A 6,161-nucleotide genomic window follows, 5' to 3' on the forward strand; every position below is an offset into this window, starting at 1 on the left:
AGCCCAGGGCCCGCCCAAACTGAGCCCTGGCTGCTGCTCACTCCCCAACTGCAAAGTCGCAGTCATGCATCTGGTCAGACTCCACTATCTCAGAACCGAGACTTACCCAGAAATAAACCTGCTGAAAGTTCAGGTGTGCAGGTCTTTGTGACCAAAATCAACAGGCTTTCTCAGTGTTGGGACGGGCTACGTTATAAATCAGTGTTTAAATACAATTCCAAACTTAAATAAATGATGGAACTTTCAGACCCATGGAATTCTGAATTCAGAGCCCAGATATCAACCCTCAGAGTCAGAGGCTCTGTCTGAGTCTATTACAAAGGAGAGGAATTCATGAAGTTAGGCCAAAGAAAGGCTCCTCAGCAAATGCCGCTAAGATAACTATGCTCCACTTAACCCAAAATGACACCACATCCTTCTTTCATACCATATACCTCAAAAACATTATCCTAACTGAAATAAAAAATGACACAAAAGGTTAATGGTTATAGGATGTCACTTAGAATGGACAAACTCATAGAAATGGAAAACAGATGGGTGAATTTGGAAGAGCAAGGAAGGCATGAGGAGACATAGCTTAATGGGTACAGGGTTTTATTAAGGGCAGATTAAAATACTTTGAACTAGACAGAAGTGGTGCTTTCACAACACTATGAATTGACTAAATGCCACTAATGTTACCAATAAAATGGTTAATTCTCGGTGCTGGAGCATTATAGCACAGCGGGGAGGGCATTCTCCTTGCAATCAGTCAACCCGGGTAAGATTCCCAGCATCCCATATAATCCCCTGTGCACCGCCAGGTGGAATTCCCTAGTGCAAATCCAGGAGTAACCCCTTTGATCCGCAGGTGTGACGCAAAATAATGGTTAACACTCAATGATTGGAAAGAGTATTCAAGTAGCTGCTGTGCCTTGCATGCAGCCGAACCGGGTTTGGTCCCCTGAAAAGCATATGTTACCCCAAACCTGCCAGGAGTGATTCCTGAGTAGAAAGCCAAAAGTAAGCCCTGAACAGAGCTAGATATGGCCTAAAATACAAAACAAGAAAAGAAATTCTTTGACACAACAAAATCACTTCTGGAAAAAAAAAAAACTCCTGGGCAGTCATCTGACATAAAAAACACTTATCTAGAGACATTTACACCCCTTTTTGATTATATCATATTCAAAATAGGGAAAAGATAGGAATTCACCTAAATGCCCATCCACATATGACTAGCCAAAGAAGCAAGAGCATACTGACACTGGAATACTATTCTGTCATTTTAAAAGATAAAATGTCATTCTGGACAAAATGGAATAGACCAAGTCTGGAAGTTAAAGACAATCATCACTATTTACTCATTTGGAGTATGCATTACTAAAGAAAGTACACCCCGAAGAAATAACAAAATTGGCTTGCTCTTTAAGCCCGTGTACTCACTTAAACATGCATACCACTTGCTTCTGTGTTCTTTACTTGCCTTTTTCTACTCTGGAGAATCCTGTGTTCTCTCCCGAACACACATTTCTTCCTTTCTCTGTCCTCACAGATTTTCAAGTTTTAATTAAAACTAAATTCCTTTGCCCTTTTTTTCCTGCCTCTTAGAGGCGAGCGTTTCTTGCCTCCTCGCTCCGCGTCACCCTTTCCCTCGGCAGACTCGCCCCAGCAGCAGCAGCCAAGCGCCATGGGATTTGGAGTTCAGAAGACTCCCGCAGGCCTCCAGGTGCTCAAAGATTACCTGGCGGACAAAAGCTACATCGAGGGGTACGTGTCGTCACAGGCCAACGTGGCGGTGTTTGAGGAGGTCACAGGCCCACCCCCTTGTATCATGCCCTTCGCTGGTACAACCACATCAAGTCCTTCGAGAAGGAGAAGGCCAGTCTGCTAGGGGTGAAGAAAGCTCTGGGCAAATGTGGCCCTGCTAATGTGGAAGACACCACGGGAAGTGGAGCTGGGGACAGTAAAGATGATGACGACATTAATCTCTTTGGATCTGATGAGGATGAGGGGAGCGAAGAAGCAAAGAATCTAAGAGAAGAACGCCTTGCACAGTATGAATCAAAGAAAGCCAAAAAAACTGAACTTGTTGCCAAGTCTTCCATCTTACTAGATGTGAAGCCTTGGGAAGATGAAACGGAGATGGCAAAATTAGAGGAGTGCATCAGAAGCATTCAAGCAGATGGCTTGGTTTGGGGCTCTACCAAACTAGTACCAGTAGGATACGTAATTAGCAAACTTCAAATACAGTGTGTGGTTGAAGATGATAAAGTTGGAACAGATATGCTGGAGGAGCAGATCACTGCTTTTGAGTACTAGGTGCAGTCCATGGATGTGGCTGCTTTCAATGAGATCTAAATCCATTATGGATCACGGCTCTTCAATAAAGGCTTGCAGGAACAACAAAAACAACAAAACTAAATTGCTTCAGGGCCGGGACAGCAGAACGGTGAGTGAAGCATTTGCCTTGCACAGGACCAACCTGCATTCTACCCCCAGAATCCCATGTGGTTCCCGAGTACAGCAAGGAATAATTACTGAGGGTAGAGCTAGCAGCAACCCTTGAGCTTCACCGGGTCTTACCAAAAAAAAAAAAAAACAATTATTTTAAGTTTTAAAAAATAATAAAACTCTCTTGCTTCACCAAAAAAGTAAAAAGGAAAGAAAATAACAAACTTGCTAGACTGAAGGAATACAATGGTGACTCTCTGAGAGAAGGAGTAGGTAGTGGAAGGAACCAGCTGGGGTCTTTTTGGTGGTGGGATAGCACCCAAAACTTGGTGGTGGATGTTGTGACAATTATATACATACAAAGGTCTGAAGCTAACAGGAGAACCTTCACAGTATTTCAAACCAATTTTAAGGCAATTTTGAAAAACTACATTTTTGTATGAGGTGAATTTTGTTGTGTCAATTTCTCAATAAAAATAAACTGCAAGGAAAATATGTGGGAATGTATCAACAACAAAATGATTCAGGAAAAGGCACATCTCAATATGCACAGAAGAGACTAACAGCTTCATTATTGTATCTATGTCATGCTACTTAACCCGAATTAAGTCACACATCTCTATGGTTTTATCTGCCAGATGGAAAGTCATCAAACACAGATGAAAAATCAAGAACACCTATTTTCCCATTTCTTAAATATTTTTCACCCTACTTGGGGGGGTATAGGTTCTTGGATCTATATATGAACCATTTTTAGCACATGTAATCTGATTAATGGCAAATATATTCCCAAGGACAACAAACTGTGCATAAAAATTAAGAATATCAGGAAATGGAGAGATAAAAAAGCAGGTCAGGCATAGGAACTGCACATAGCTAACCTGCGTTCAGTCTCCATGGCATCCAATATGGTCTCCCAAGCACTGCCAAGAGTAATATCTGAGTGCAGAGCCAGAAGGAATCACTAAGCATCGCCAGGTGTTACCTGCCTTCCCCGCCCAAAAAAAGTAAGGATATCAGACTTTAGGAAGTATATCTCTCTCAAGGATTGATACACAAGCGAATAAAATAATTGAGCTTCAAAAGATTTTACATATCAAAAGAGAGAAATAATTGGTTTTGCTTTCTAAAAACTGCTTCTTAGAACAGTTCAAATCTGGGGCCAGAGAGACAGTTCGGTGGACAGGGTGTTCCTCTTCCATGCAGCTGCCCTAAGTTGAGTCCCCAGAACCTCATATGGTCTTGAACCCTGCCAGGATTGACCCCTGAGCACAGAGCTAGGAGTAAGTCATGAGTAGCTCCTAGTGGGACCCAACACACATACACACACACACACACACACACACACGCACACAAGAACACACCATTCCATGTCCTATTCTACGAAGCAACTCAATTGGCTGCAGTCTCAGTGATGCCTGTAGTCTCTGGAAGTGGGGGATCACCAATCCCGGGAGTGCCAGGATCTTTGATACCTGTGGGATTTATCACTGCTCCTACTCCTACTCCTTCGACCATGCCATTCAGAACGCTCCTTGTGCCTGCCAGCGAACTTTCATATCTGATCTTTGATTTCTGTTCCTATCCCTGTTCTTTTCTTCCCTTTCCTCCCTCCTACTTAAAGACCTGTGTTCCTGTTTGGGCTTCTCCTTCTTTGGCTCCCTGTCTATGGCCTCTGCTCTGGAGTGGGAGCCTGTCCTTGTGTAAACACACAAAAAATAAAACGGCCGGCGGTCTGGCCGCTTCCCCACTCCAGGGAGGTCGATGGCGATGGTCAGGTGAAGGAAGGAACGAGGCCAAGCTAGTTGGTCTTAGTAGCCGTTTATTACATGGAAGAGATGTATGTCATGGAGGCCTCAGGAATCCTCGAGCACGTGCGCCTTTGTTCTCTCCGCTTCTGTCCTCAGCCCCATCTTCCCAGGTTCTCTGATGCACCTGTCCCCCAGAGAGCCCTGAAATCTCCCTTATATAGATCATAGTACCTCTGAAGGGCGCAATATAATGATGTCATCAAAAGGAGTTACAGAAAGAACATTGAGGCAGCAAACATACATTGTTTCCTTACATCCGCAGGCCAGTAATCCTGGCCTCCCCTTTTCACAAGCTACAAGCACTTAGATTAGCACAACAAAGACCAGTCTGCTAGAGCTTGGAATCTACATCTCCAAAAAAGCAGTCTCATCCAAGCTAGTCAGGACACACAGGAAACTGCTTCTAGGACGTGTTTCTCCTCTCCTTGTCCAACCAACATATAAGCATACATAATATTAATCATTTCGTATGGACAAAGTAAGAAATACTTTGAGCTTATAGAATTGCTCTCCTAGGACCATCTCGATCTCAGACTGCAGTGCTCAGGCCTGATATCTTTCCTATTCCTAGCAGCAGGGCCCTAGTCTCGTCGTTACTTTTGGATCATGACATCATTTGCCTATGATCAAACTCTTAACTTATAGTTAAGAATCGTGGCACCTTGGCCTGGCCCATCACGATGCCAGGGTAGCACATAACTTACCGGCTTGCCCTGGTTCCATCCAGTCCCACGTCGGGACCCTGCCCTTGGGGTGCTAGGAAGTAGGGCAACTGAGGCTTAAGTTGAGAAGGCAGATGCCCAGGAGTGAATAACATTCAAAGCCAATCAATTCCTAAGTTACGGAGCATAGTAATTAATTGTCTTCCTGTATCTATACAAAAGGACATTGCATTAAGGTAAACTGCTCAAAAGACATAAGGAGAGGAGAAAGACAATATTAACTTACAGTACAGCTTCAGTGTCTAAGCAGGATGAGACCTTACAAATTGGTTGGGGAAGAGAGCATAGAAGAGGTTACAGACAGACAAAGTAATGGGAGTGACTCGGGAGCACTGTGATGGGTACAATCTGATAAACCTAAGCTCCGTGTACTCCAACAGTCCTGACCTCAGGGGAGCTGTGGTACTGCTTCATCCCCTCTCCGGACTCTGACTTCAGAACCTTTTCAGAGTTCTTGCTGATGAACTTTTTATATTCGGGGGAATCGTTTTCCTTTAGCATCTTGCTTCTGGGTGATGAACAGGAGACCTCTGGTTCTGGCTGTACCTCCCACTTTTCTGTCTTCATTTTCTTTTTTCCCCTTTTTGTCTGGAGATTAAAAAAAATGGAAGGGAGCCACAAAAAGGAAATGAAAAAATAAAAAGCTCTCCCCCAACGTACTTATTTTCTAAATACACTGCATCAAATGCAGAACCAGGAGTAAGCCAAAGCACCAACGGGTGTGACCTCCCACACCCCAAAAATTAACTTGAAGTTGGGGTGGTGGTGCTTGGAGGACCACATGGTATGCAAGAGATCAAACTCTGGTTCTGTGTATAAATCAAACGCCCTACCCACTCGCTGTACTATTATCATCCAGTCTAATAACTTGAATTTTAATAGTATATTCATGGCAAGACAGCAAAAAAGAGCAAAGTCTATAAGATGCAGAGTCAAAAGATTCAAATTATCATACTCCAATTTAAAAATGATGAGCGGTGAAAATGTCTTCAATGATTTTCTAGAAAGTGTGTATGCACATCAGTATATTCTTTAAATTTACTTTTCTCTAGGGAAGTCGAGATAAAATAAAATGAGTATCAGGGCTGGAGCAATAACACCGCAGGTAGGGTGTTTGCCTTGCACACTGCCAACCCAAGTTCGATTCCCAGAATCCCATATAGTCCCCCGAGCAACACCAGGAGTAATTCCTGAG

The 6,161-nt window shown here is 43.4% G+C and overlaps 1 pseudogene; it reads left to right on the plus strand.

Annotated features, from left to right (window-relative positions):
• Nucleotides 1-1,654: 1,654 nt before the first annotated feature.
• Nucleotides 1,655-2,340, plus strand: LOC130018081 (elongation factor 1-beta-like; annotated as a pseudogene).
• Nucleotides 2,341-6,161: the final 3,821 nt, after the last annotated feature.

Source organism: Sorex fumeus, unplaced genomic scaffold (assembly GCF_029834395.1).
Source record: "Sorex fumeus unplaced genomic scaffold, SorFum_2.1 ptg000236l, whole genome shotgun sequence".
Lineage (NCBI taxonomy): Eukaryota > Metazoa > Chordata > Mammalia > Eulipotyphla > Soricidae > Sorex > Sorex fumeus.